At 38.0% G+C, this 14236-nt stretch overlaps 1 non-coding gene and 1 pseudogene across 1 annotated transcript; one reads left to right on the top strand and one right to left on the bottom strand.

Annotated features, from left to right (window-relative positions):
- Positions 1-659: 659 nt before the first annotated feature.
- LOC115892710 lies at positions 660-1312 on the top strand (annotated as a pseudogene).
- Positions 1313-12899: 11587 nt separating this feature from the next.
- Positions 12900-13004, bottom strand: LOC115896277. The gene has a single exon (XR_004056179.1). It is a non-coding gene; the product is annotated as a small nucleolar RNA U13 (small nucleolar RNA).
- Between the last annotated feature and the right edge of the window lie 1232 nt (positions 13005-14236).

Genomic DNA, 14236 nt, shown 5'->3' with positions numbered 1-14236 from the left:
GAGTGGGCATGGACTGGGTTCTGTAAGTCATCAAAAAGACTTTGGCTTTTGAGTTAACTGGGAAGCCTTTTGAGCAGAAGACGGATGTGCTCTAACTTATGACTAATCATTCATCAGGATGAATTCGGCTACAGTGTTGAAAGTAGACTTTCAGTAGGCCAGGGAAGAGAAGCAGGGAAGTTAAGATGCTGCTAAATTTAGCCAGGCAAGAGATGACGGTGGCTTGGATCATGGTGGTGGTAATGGGAGTGATGAGAAAGACTGAATTCTTGGAACTGTTTTAATAGAAGAGTGGCCAGGATTTGCTGATAAACTTAATCCAAGGAGTAAGAGAAAGAAAAGGGTCAAGGATGATACCCAGGTCTTTATCCCTAGTATTCATGAGAAAAAAAATTATCATTAAGAAGAGCGTAGGAGGAACAATTTTAAGATATGTTGTTTGAGATCACAATTAGACATCGAAGTGAGGATATCACAAAGGCAAATGAAAAAACAAATCTCCAGTGAGATTTAGACTAGATAAATAAGGAGTCATGAATATGATGATGATATTAAAGTCCTGTGACCAGGTGAGCTGACTAGGGAGAATAAAAAGCGGAAGAAGCTTAAGGACTGAGCAATAAATAACTCTAACATTTTACAAGTCATGAAAATAAGTCATGGAGATGAGAGATGAGAAAGAACTAACAGAGGAGAGGAGAAATAATGAGGTGAGGCCCATGATTACCTTAGCTTACTGCCTGGAGAGAATTTCCAGAACACAGCACAGGGAGAGTAACTCAAACAAAGGTCAGTTATCTCCTTGAGTTGAGGAGACAGAATTAAGAACTAGAGAACAAGGTTGCTAGAATTCACAGAACACAGTATTTATGCAGGAGAAAACTGCCTGAGAAGAAAACTCTAGCTTTTTGCCCCTTTCAGACATTCAAGTTGAAGCAAGGATGTGGTGGGTCCACTGATATGAAATTCCAGATTCCCTTGGGTCTTGTAGTGGGAACTATGATCATGTATATCATCTCTGTGACAGACAGGGATCAAGGGACAGCTGAACAGACTTCCCACTGCCGGTGTGGATGCTATGGTAATGGCCACAGTAAAAAAAGGCAAACCAGAGCTAAGAAAGAAGATACATCCAGCAGCGGTCATTCAACAAAGAAAGTCATACCAGAGAAAACATGGCATGTTTCCTTATTTTGAAGATAATGCAGGGGTCATAGTAAACAATAAAGGTGAGATAAAAGTTTCTGCCATTGCAGGACTTGTTGCAAAGGAATGTGCAGATTTGTGATCCAATGCTGGTAGCATTGCATGATTCTCCAGTATATTTGTAAAAAACTTTAAAAACCTATTAAAAAGTATTTGCTCCCAAAGAAAGAAAGAAAGAAAGTTCTAGAAATCTGCAGGGGGTTCCCTTTAAGTTTTCAGCTGAGTATTGATTAGTACTTGCATATGAAGAACCTGACTGGAAGCCAGAGAAAGAACACCGAAAAGGAACAGGCTGAACAATCCATGGAGCTCATGTAGGCCTGAGAATAGTTTGTGTTCCCACTGAGCAGAAAGAAAAGGCCTCCTAACATACAAGAGTCATTTAATTTGAATACAATACTCAGAAGAGTACTATCTTAGTAACAGAGAAAAATTAGCCCCAAATTAAAGACTACTCAGGTCTCATCTAACAAAGCTTAAAGGCAAGCCTCAAAAAACAAAACAAAACAAAACAAACAATTTTCAAGTAACCTAAGTTCAAAAATATTTAAAAGAATAAAAAATAAGACTTTAGAATTCAAGAAAGTATAATTCACAGTAAATATGTGCCAGCTATTCAATTTGAAAATATTAGGCATGAAAAGAAATAGCAAAACACAACACAATGAGAAGAAAAATCAATTAATAGAAGTAGACCCCTAAATGACATGTTTGGTAGAATTGCAGACAAGGACATTAAAACAACTACTATATTTGAAAATTGTCCCCATATATTCAGGAAAGTAGAGGAAAACATGAATATGGTAAGAGGAGATCTGGAAGTTATAAGAAAAATACTCAAATAAAAATTATAGGGCTGGGTGCCATGGCTCATGCCTATAATCCCAGCACTTTGGGAGGCTGGGGCAGGTGAATCACTTGAGGTTAGGAGTTTGAGACCAGCCTGGCCAACATGGCGAAACCCTGTCTCTACTAAAAATACAAAAATTAGCCAGGTGTGGTGGTACATGCCTTTAATCCCAGCTACTCAAGAGGCTGAGGCAGGAGAATTGCCTGAACCAGGGAGGTGGAGGTTGAAGTGAGCCAAGATTGCGCCATTGCACTCCAGCTTGGATGACAAACAAACAAACAAATTACGGAATTGATAAATACAATGTCTGAGGTGAAAAGCATACCAGATATAATTACAACAGTTATACATTGCAAATAATGATTAATGACATAAAAAGTATAGGCATAGAAACTATTCAAAACAGAATATAGTGAGATAAAAGAAAAGAGGTGAAAAGAGGCTGGCATGGTGGTTCATGCTTGCAATCCTGGTACTTTGAGAGGCTGAGGCTGGCAGAGTGCTTGAGCCCAGTTGTTCAAGACCAGCCTCGGCTGAACATAATGAGACCCTGTGTCTAAAAAAAAAAATTAGCCAGGTGTGATGGGATGCACCTGTAGTCCCAGCTACAGGAGGCTGAAGTGGAAGGATTACCTCAACCAGTGAGGTTGAGGCTGCAGTGAGCTGTAATTAGGTCACTGCACTCCAGCCTGGGTGACAGAGCAAGCCCCTTTTAAAAAAAAATGGAAAAGAAAAGAACTGAGCATCAGTGAGCTGTGCTAACATCAAGTGGGCTATATATGTTACTGGAGCTCCAGAAGGAGAAGAAAGAGAAATAGATAGCAAAAAAAAAAAAAAAAAATTAGAGAAATCATGGCCAGGCTGGGTGCAGTGGCTCATGCCTGCAATCCCAGCACTTTGGGAGGCCAAGGTGGATGGATCACCTGAGGTCAGGAATTCAAGACCAGCCTGGCCAACATGGTGAAACCCCATCCTTACTAAAAATTCTAAAATTAGCTGGGCATGGTGGCACATACCTGTAATCCCAGCACTCAGGAGGCTGAGAGGAAAGTGAATGGCTTGAACTCAGTAGGCAGAGGTTGCAGTGAGCTGAGATTGCGTGATTGCACTCCAGCCTGCACAACAGAGCGAGACTCTGTCTCAAAACAAAAACAAAAACAAAAACAAAAAAAAAGAGGAGAAATCATGACCAAAATTTTCCCAAATTTGATCAGCCCATGAATGCAAGAAGCTCAACAGATCCTAAACAGAAGAAACATGAAGAATACTGCACCAAGGAACGTCATAATTAAATCACTTACAACTATAGATATGGAGAAAACCTTTAAAACAGCTAGAGAAAAAAGAACATACAGGGGAACAAAAATAAGCAGCATGCAAATAATAAATAAATAATAAATTAAGCATGCAAGTCACAAGACAGTGGCTTCCATCTTTCCTCAAAGAATAAAGCAGTCAACCTAGAATTCCAACTCAGCAAAATTATTTTTCAAAACGAATATGAGGATGTGGGAGGAAGAGGATAAGAGGTGGCAGGGGGAGAAATGGGGAATGACTGCTAATGGTTGTGAAGTTTCCTTTTTTTTTTTTTTTTTTGAGACGGAGTCTTGCTCTGTTGCCAGGCTAGAGGGCAGTGGCGCAATCTCGGCTCACTGCAGCCTCTGCCTCCCAGGTTTAAACAATTCTCCTGTCTCAGCCACCCGAGTAGCTGGGACTACAGGCATATGCCACCACACCCAGCTGGTTTTTGTATTTTTAGTAGAGACGGGGTTTCACCATCTTAGCCAAGATGGTCTCAATCTCTTGACCTTGTGATCAGCCCGCCTCAGCCTCCCAAAGTGGTGGGATTATAGGCATGAGCCACTGCGCCCAGCCAAAGTTTCTTTTTCATGTGAGGAGAATGTTCTAAAATTTATGGTGGTGATGATTACACACTCTGTGAACCACAAAGAAACATTGGATTATACAATTTAAGTCGGTGAATTGTATGACAAATGAATTATATCTCAATAAAGCTATATTTTAAAAACAAATATGAAATAAAGACTTCTTCAGACATACAAATGCTGAAAGAATTCATGATCAACACACCATCACTACAAGAAGTGTTAAAGAAAGTCCTTTAGGTAGAAGGAAAATGATATCAGATGGAAATCTGTATCTATCCAAAGAAATAAAGAGCACTGCAAATAATAAATATGTGGGTAAATGTAAAAGATGTTTTTAAAAGATCTCTTTTAAAGATAATTGAATAGTTGAAAGCAAAAATAGTAATGTATTGTGGAGTTTCTAACATACAGCTGATTTTTTTTTTTTTTAACTTTTTAAAAAAAATTAGAGACGGGGTTTCACTATGTTGCCCAGCACGATTTTGAACTCCTGGATTCAGGCAATCCTCCCGCCTCATCCTCCCAAAGTGCTGGGATTACAAGTGTGAGCCACCGCGTCTGTCCCAGCTGATTCTTTTTAGTCATGATAGTTATGTTCTGTAAAGTTGTTGAAAACGATGAATTAGTGAACACTGAACATTGTTCACAGGGGAAATACAGAGTTAGATTCTGTAAACCTCTGGTCACAACACTTTTGTCAAGCAATCAACACATAACCTTGTTTTATGTGTGTCTCTATTTACAGACAGCTTATGTAACATATATCATTGATTTATTAACATGGAGCTCACAGCCAACAGCACTATGACTCATGCCTGAACAAGGCTCATCTAACACACACATAAGGCACATCCATGTCTTCTTGTACTAGGAACACCAGATATAACTTTACAATTGCCCCTAAGAGCCATTTTTTTTTAATTGTGAAAAATATATACGGCATACAATTTGCTATTTTAATTATTTTTCAGTTTACAATTCAGTGCCATTAAGCATTTTTATGTTATTCTGCAACCACCACCACCACCACCATTATCCATCTCCAGAACTTTTTCATCTTCTCAAACCAAACCTTCATACCCATTAAACAATAGCTCCCCTGTCCTCTGTCCCTTCTGCCCTGACAACCACCATTCTACATTTTGTCTCTATGAATTTGAGTACTCTAGGTACCTCATTGTTCTGTGAAAGGGCTGTATATGCAAAGAGGTCCCCAAATACCAAAGAAGCTGATAAATCAAGAAGGAGGCAGACAAATACAGTTTGTTGGTATGAGATGATTTATCACGGGAACTTATGGACAGAAGCATGGTCTTGGGGGCTGCAAGACAGGTAGATCTTAGCACTGCAACCTCCCAGATCCTTGTGGAGGCTGATGTCTTGGGGGAAAGGTATAAATATATGTGCTCTGGAAGGAATGTGTAGGTGCTACAGGAATCCCAGCCTATGATGTTTCTAACAGCATTAAGGGTTGTTTTGGAGGAAACTTACAATGACTAGCTGTTCCTACACAAAAAGTAATGACAACTAGACATTATGGAGGCATTTTCGGACTCAGGGTTAGTCAGAAGTCACCCTTGTTCCCACACTCATATATATGGAATCATACAATATTTGTCCTTTTGTGACAAGGTTGAATAATATCCCTGGCATGTGTATATCACATTTTGTTCATTCATTCATTCATTCATTCATTCATTCATTCATTCATTCATTGATGAGCGCTGGGGTTGCTTCTATCTTTTGGTTATTATGAATAATGCTCTAATCACAGTGTGATATGAACACTGGTGTACAAATGTCCCTTTCAGACGTTGATTTTAGTTCTTTTGGTATATACCCAGAAGTGGAGTTGCTGGATCTTGTGGTAATTCTATGTCTAATGTTTTGAGAAATTGCCATACTGTTTTTCATAGCAGCTGCTCCATTTTACATTTTTCCTCAGCAATGCACAGAGTTCCTGTTTCTCCACATTTTCACCAACACATTATTTGTTGTTGTCATTTTTAAAAATAATAAGTAATAATCATTCTAATGGGTGTATGTGAAGTGGTATTTTATTGTTTTGTTATTCATTTACCTAATGCTTAACTTTTTTTTTTTTTTTTTTTTTTTTTTTTTTTTTTTTTTGAGACAGGGTCTTGCTCTGTCACCCAGGTTGGAGTGCACTGGCATGATCTCGGCTCACTGCAACATCCACCTCCTGGGCTCAAGCCATCCTCCACTTCCTGGGCTCAGCCTCCTGAGTAGCTGGGACCACAGGCATGTGCTGCTATGCCCAGATAATTTTTTTTTTTTTTTTTTTTTGTATTTCTAGTAGAGACGGGATTTTACTGTTTTGGCCAGGCTGGTCTTGAACTTAGGCCTCAACTGATCTTCCCACCTCAACCTCCTAAAGTGCTGGGATTACAGGCAAGCCACTGCACCTGGCCTCATGTTGACCATTTTTTAATATACTTATTGGCCATTTGTATTTTTTTGAAAACCATTTATTTGAATCTTTTGCTGATTTTAAAATCAGGTTGCTTTTTTTGGTCACTGTATTTTAAGAGTTCTCTATATATCTTATAAATCAATCTCTTATCAGATATATGACTTACAGATACTTTCTCCCATTTCACGGATTCCCTTTCACCCTGTTGATACTGCCCTTTAATGCACAGAAGTTTTCAATTTTGAAGAAGTCCATCTTGTCAATTTTTCCTTTTGTTGCCTATGCTTTTGATGTCATATCCAATAAATCTTTGTCAAACCCAATGTCCTAAAGCTTCTTCCCTATTTTTTTTTGAGACAAGGTTTTACTCTGTCACCCAGGCTATAGTGCAGTGATGTCACCACAGCTCACTGCAGCCTCTACCTCCCAGGCTCAAGCGATCCTCCTACGTTAGCCTCCTGAGCAGCAGCGACTACAGGCATCCTCCACTATGCCTGGCTAATTTTTGTATTTATATAGACACGGGGGTCTCCCCATGTTGCCTGGGCTGGTTTCAAACTCCTGGGCTCGAGCAATCCACTCTTCTTGGCCTCCCAAAGTGCTGGGATTACAGGCATGAACCACCATGCCCAGTTTAATGTTTTCTTTTAAGAGAGTTTATAGTTTATATTTGGGTCTTTGATCCATTTTGAGTTTATTTATTTTAAAAATATTTTTTAAGTTTTTTATTGTGGTAAAAAAACACAACATAAAATATATCTTAAGGTACTGGGGGTTATGACTTCAATGTGTGAATCTGAGGGGACACACATAATTCAACCTGTAATGGCAAAATTTGAGGAAAAACTAGGTTTTTATCCTTAGGCTGTGTTGATTTCAGCAAACCAAAGTGATATTTAAGCAAATATTCTTTAATTATCTGATTGATAAACAAAAAGCTCTTGAGAAAATATGAGCCCAAAATACAAAATAAGCAAACAACTCTGCCCCTTTTGTCTCACAGCATACTTTATGATCTGTGTAACTATGTTAGCCCCTTCCAACTGCTACTTGATTTCTCCCACAAAGGCACAGTATCCAGAAGGGTCACTGAGCCAGGAATTTCTGTATATCTTACATGTGCACTAAAATAGGATTTTTAAAATTGTGGTTAAAAAAATCATAAAAATTATCGTATTAACCACTTTTTATTTATTTATTTATTTTTTTGAGATAGAGTCCAGTTCTGTCGCCCAAGTTGGAGTACAGTGGCGTGATCCTGGCTCACTGCAACCTCCACCTCCCAGGTTCAAGCAATTCTCCTGCCTCAGCCTCCTGAGTAGCTGGGATTACAGGTGCACACCACCTTGCCCAGCTAATTTTTGTATTTTTGGTAGAGCTGTGGTTTCACCATGTTGGCCAGGCTGGTCTCAAACTCCTGACCTCAGGTGATCCACCCGCCTCGGCTTCCCAAAGTGCTAGGATTACAGGCATGAACCACCATGCCTGGCACATATTAACCATTTTTAAGTATACAGTTCAGTAGTGTTAAGCATATTTATGTTGTTATGAAATAGATCACCAGTACTTTTTCATCTTGCAGAACTGAAATTCTATATCCATTAAACAACATCTCCCCATTTTCCCTTTCCCTCATCCCTTGGTAACCTCCATTCTACTTTCTATATCAATGAATTTGACTATTTTGGATATCTTATACAGGAACAATCACACAGTGTTGTTTCTTTCATAACTGGCTTATTTCACTTGGCGTAATGTTCTCAAGGGTAATCTATGTTGTTGCATGTGACAGGATTTCTTTCCTTCTTAAGGCTGCATAGTATTCCATTGTGCATACATATCACATTTTGTCTATTGATTCATCCATTGATGGACATTTAGGTTGCTCCCAACTCTTTGCTATTGTTAATAGAGCTTCTAGATACAGGGGGTTGCAAATCTCTCTTCAAAACACTGATTTCAGTTCTTTTGGAGATATACTCAGAAGTGGGATCACTGGACCATATGGTAGTTCTGTTTTAACTTTTTAAAGAACCGCCATACTGTTTTCCACCGTGGTTGCACCATTTTACAGTCATACCAACAGTGTTCAAGGGTCCAAGCTTCTCCATATTCCTGCCAATACTTGTTACTTTCTGGGGTTTTCTTGTTTATTGTTTCTGATATTCTAAGAGGTATAAAGTGATATCTCATTGTGGTTTGGATTTGCTTTTCTCTGATGATTAGTCATGTTGATCATCTTTTCATATGCTTGATGGTCATTTATGTATTATCATTGGAGAAATGTCTACTCAAGCAGATCCTTTATCCATTTTTTTCACTTTTATTTTAGGGTCAGCAGTACATATGCAGGTTTGTGATATAGGTAAGCTGTGTGTCACAGGAGTTTGGTGTACAGATTATTTTGTCACCCATATAATCTGCATAGTACCAGATAGTTTGGCCATCCTCACCCTCCTCCCACCCTCCACCCTCAAGTAGGTCCTGGTGTCTGTTGTTGCCTTATTTGTGTCCATGTGCACTCAATGTTTAGCTCCCACTTATAAGTGAGAACATGCAGTGTTTGGCTTTCTGTTATTGTATTTGCTTAGGATAATGGTCTCTAGCTCCATCCATGTTGCTGCAAAGGACATGATTTATTTATTTATTTATTTATTTATTTATTTATTTATTTATTTAATTTTATTTTATTTTTTGAGATGGAGTCTCGCTGTGTCACCCAGGCTGGAGTGCAGTGGCATGATCTCAGCTCACTGCAACCTCCACCTCCTGGCTTTAAGTGATTCTCCTTCCTCAGCTTCCTGAGTAGCTGGGATTACAGGTGCCCACCACCACACCTAGCTAAGTTTTGTATTTTTAGTAGAGATGGGGTTTTACCAGGTTGGCCAGGCTGGTCTTGAACTCCTGACCTTGTGACTGCCCGCCTCAGCTTCCCAAAGTGCTGGGATTACAGGCATGAGCCACTGCACCTGGCCATCTCATTCATTTTCATAGCCACACAGTATTCCATGCCTTTACCCACTTTTAAAATGGGTTATTTGATTTTTGTTGTTGTTGAGTTGTAGTTGTTGATATATTCTGGATCCCTTATCAGATAAAGGATTTGGAAATATTTTCTCCCATTCCATAGGTTACCTTTTCACTCTGTGGACTGTGTCCTTTGATGAACAAAAGTTTTTGAGTTTGATGTAGTTCCATTTGTCTTTTTTTTTTTTCCTTTGTTGCTTGTGCTTTTGGTGTCATATCCAAAGGAAGAAATCATTATCTAATCTTTATCATTATCCAGTGATCTCCACTAAATCATTGCCAAATCCTACATCATGAAACTTTTCCCCTATGTTTTCTTCTAGGAATTTTATAGGTCTAGGTCTCATGCTTAGATCTTTAATCCATTTTGAGTCCATTTTTTGTATATGGTACAAGATAAAGGTCTTATCTTTATCTTTATGTTCTTTCGCATGTGGACATCCAGTTTTCTTTTTCTTTCTTTCTTTTTTTTTTTTCAGACAGAGTCTCACTCTGTTGCCCAGGGTGCAGTGCAGTGGCATGATCTTGGCTCACTGCAAGCCCCACCTCCTGGGTTCAAATGATTCTTGTGCCTCAGCCTCCTGAGTAGCTGGGATTACAGATGTGCACCACCATGCTCAGCTAGTTTTTGTATTTTTTAGTAGAGATGGGGTTTTGCCATGTTGGTCAGGCTGATCTCAAACTCCTGGCCTCAAGTGACCCGCCCATCTCTGCCTCGCAAGTGCTGGGATTACAGGCGTGAGCCACCATGTCTGGCTAGAAGTTCTTAATTTTAATGTAGCTGAATTTATCTGTGCCTTTCAATCTTGTTTAAGAAATAATTCCTTACCTTAAGGTTATAAAAATATTATCTATTGGGGGAATCTGACCCAATATTTCAACGTAGGTTCTTTCTATTTTCCCTAAGTGTCAACCAGCTAAGAAATAAAGAGAAAGAGTATAAAGAGACAAATTTTACCACTGGGCCTCCAGGGTGACATCACGTATCAGTAGGACCGTGATGCCCACCTGAGCTGCAAAACCAGCAAGTTTATATTAAGCATTTCAAAAGGGGAGGGGGTGTATGAACAGGGAGTAAGTCACAAAGATCACATGCTTCAAAGGGCAAAATAGGAGAACAAGATCATAAGGCAAAGGGCAAAATTAGAATTACTGATGAGGGTCTATGTTCAGCTGTGCATGTATTGTCTTGATAAACATCTTAAACAACAGAAAACAGTGTTTGAGAGCAGAGAACTGATCTGACCTCAAATTTACCAGGGCAGCATTTTTTCTCCACCCTAATAAGCCTGAGGGTACTGCAGGAGACCAGGGCGTATTTCAGTCCTTATCTCAACTGCATAAGATAGACACTCCCAGAGCAGTTGTTTATAGACCTACCCCGAGGAATGCATTCCTTTCCCAGGGTCTTAATTATTAATATTCCTTGCTAGGAAAATAATTCAGTGATATCTTTCCTACTTGCACATCTGTTTATAGGCTCTCTGCAAGAAGAAAACTATGGCTCTATTCTGCCTGATCCTGAAGGCAGTCAGACCTTATGGTTGTCTTCCCTTGTTCCCTAAAATTGATGTTATTCTGTTCTTTTTCAAGGTGTACCTATTTCATATTGTTCAAACACACGTTTTACAATCAATTTGTACAGTTAATGCAATCATCGCAGTGGCCCTGAGGTGATGTACATCCTCACCTTATGAACATAACAGGATTAAGAGATTAAAGTAAGACAGCAGTAAGAAATTATAAAAATATTAATTTTGGGAACTGATATATGTCCTTATTAAAATGAAATCTTCACAATTTATGTTCCTCTGCTGCAGCGCCAGCCGTTTCCTCCATTTAGAGTCCCTGACTTCCCGCAACAATTACCCTATAACGTTCTCTAAGAGAACTCAAATTTTGTATATAATACAGCACAGATGGCTTCTTTTGTGTATGGTATATGATAAGTATATGATTTTCTTTTTTTTTTCATAGCCTATTGTCCCAACACCATTTACTGATTAGTTCACCATTTTTGTCATAAATCAAGTGTCCACATAAGTGTGGGCCTTTTTTTTCAGGCTCTCGATTTTGTTCAGATGATTGCTTTGTCTATGTGAACTGATACTAAGCTGTCTTAAGTACTATGTCATCCATAGATGACATATCATATTATGATGACTTATCATAATAAGTCTTGCTATCTGACAGGGCATGTCCTCACTTATGTTTTTTTTTTTTTTTTTTTTTTTTTTTAGATTCAGGTCTATTTTAATTATTTTGGGGTCTTTTATCTGTTATATAAATTTTAGAATCAGCTTAAGTTACTCAAATATTCCTTTTGGGATTTTTATAGGAAAAGCATTGAGTCTCTAGGTAAATGTGGTGGATGTTGTGATGTGTACAGTGTGTAACTGTATAATTATATACATTGTATAATGCTAAGTGTTCTCTGATTATCAATGCAGTGTGTTTCTCCTTTGTAGTCTTCTTAATATCTTTTATTTCTAGGTACTTATATTTCTTATTTCTATTGGGAGTTTTATCTTTTGAAAATTTGAAATCATTTTATACTTCTAAAGGTATATAAAAACACCATAAAGAATTCCAAAATATCCCCTTCACTAAGATTCTCCAAATGTTAACATTTTATCTTATTTGCTTCTCTCTCTCTTTAAATATGTGTGTATACACATATATTTATGTATTTTTGTCTTAAATGTTTGAAGTTAAGTTACAGATTTATTGTACTCTTAAGCACTTTACCTCTAAATACTTCACAATGCATTTCCTAAAATTAGATAGTTTTTCTGGGTATGCAATTTAAGATTGACAGATTTTTTTCTCAACACTTTGAAGATATTATTCCACTGTCTCCTGCCTTCCCACTTTGTGAAAAAGTCTGTTGTCACTCTAATTGTCAGTACGTTATAAGTAATCTATTTGATCTCAGTAGTTGCATTCTGTGTGTGAGGGGAGTGGTAGGGAGAGGTATTGGTGTTTTGTATTTCACAGAAATACATTTAAGTGTAGATTTCTTTCTATTTGTTCTCCTTGGTACTCATTGTGCATCTGTATCTGTGGATCAATGTCATACATTGCTTCTGGAAAATTCTCAGCCATAATAACTTCAAATATTGCCACTTCTCAGTCTTATCTGTTTTCTCCTTCTGGATTTGAATTAGATATATGCTACAACCTTCCAATCTTTCAATTCTATCTCTTAATCTCTATTTCGTACTATCTATTTGGGAGTGAGAGGGCTGTATTCTGTATAATGTATTCTACCCAACTTCCAGTTTACTAACTCTGTTTTAAGCTGTAACTAATTTTTATCCATATATTCAAATTTTTACCTCAACCATTTTTAATGGCTAAAAATCCACTTTCGCTTCTTCTAACACCTGGTCATTTGGGATAATCTTTTATTCCTCATATTTGTGTTTCTGTAATTTATTGCTTTATGATTCCTATTTATGTATTTTTGTTTGTTTGTTTTCTTTTTCTTCCACATCAGATGGGTAATGTATTGACATTGTAACAAGGTTTGAGGGAGGCACAACTCACACATAAACATGAAAACCCAATCATCGCATTTACGAACTACAAAAAAGATCTCCTATTTATTTAAAACCTCTTATACATAATTAAAACAAGAGTGTCCAAATCTGTTGTTTGTGATTTCAGCTGGCTCTCACTTAGAAGAAATTCATTAACACGTATGCTTGACAGTCAGATTTGGTTAGCTGTAACTTGAAGAAAATTCATCAAATGAAACTGTGAGTGGAATAGCTTCTGCTGGGAGTCACTTTTGTTCCCTTTCTTTAATCAGGAAAGCTCAGCTTCAGCTTTTATTATTTTTTTTCTATTGACCCAAAATTTGAACTCTACATTGCAGGGCTAATATCACATATGCCTGCAGGACAAACTGACTTTTTAAGGGTCTTAGGACTTCTGTTCTGCTGTCAGTTCAAGGTTTGGACCTACTGTCAGAGGTTTACCTTATTTCCTGGAAGCCCAGCAATAAACATTTTGTTTTGTGCAGGATCTCATTCTTTTGTGGTAGGGAATCCCTTTAGACTATTTTGTCTACCATATCAGTTTTTTTTTTCTTTCTTCAACTCAGGAAGATTTTTTTCCCCACTTTTTCTTTGGTTATTACTTTTTTTTTTGAGACAGAGTTTCACTGTTGTTGCCCAGGCTGGAGTGTAATGGTGTGATCTCAGCTCACTGCAAGCTCCAACTCCTGGGTTCAAGCAATTCTCCTGCCTCAGCCTCCCAAGTAGCTGGGACTACAGGCATGTACCACCACGCCCAGGTAATTTTGTATTTTTAGTAGAGACGGGGGTTTCTCCATGTTGGTCAGGCTGATCTTGAACTCCCAACCTCAGGTGATCCACCCACCTCAGACTCCCAAAGTGCTGGGATTATAGGCGTGAGCCACTGAGCCCAGCCTGGTTATTACTTCTTATGTTAAATGGTCAAACTAATCTTAAAGGTATTATGATCAGAATGGTGTGTATTGGTTCGACAGCTGTCAAGTAGATCTGTAAATAGATTAGAGATTGTAGAAACATATTTAGGTATTTGTTAGGACTTAATATATGACAAAGATGGCACCGTAATCATTGATAAAGTATGGTTTATGTAATAAATAGTGTAACATAATTGGTCTTGTATATGAAAGTAAGAGGTTTCCTTCCTCATACCATATAGATAGGTAAGTTTTGTCTTTAAAATTCACTTAAATCTAAAAACAAACTTATACAAATATATGAAAAAATGCAGAAAAGTCTTTTTATAGCATCATGGTGGAGGTGACCTTAAGCAATGTAGAAATTCAGAAAC

The sequence above is a fragment of the Rhinopithecus roxellana genome, chromosome 2 (genome assembly GCF_007565055.1).
Source record: "Rhinopithecus roxellana isolate Shanxi Qingling chromosome 2, ASM756505v1, whole genome shotgun sequence".
Taxonomy (NCBI): Eukaryota; Metazoa; Chordata; class Mammalia; order Primates; family Cercopithecidae; genus Rhinopithecus; species Rhinopithecus roxellana.
This window is presented reverse-complemented; position numbering and strand designations above follow the sequence as displayed.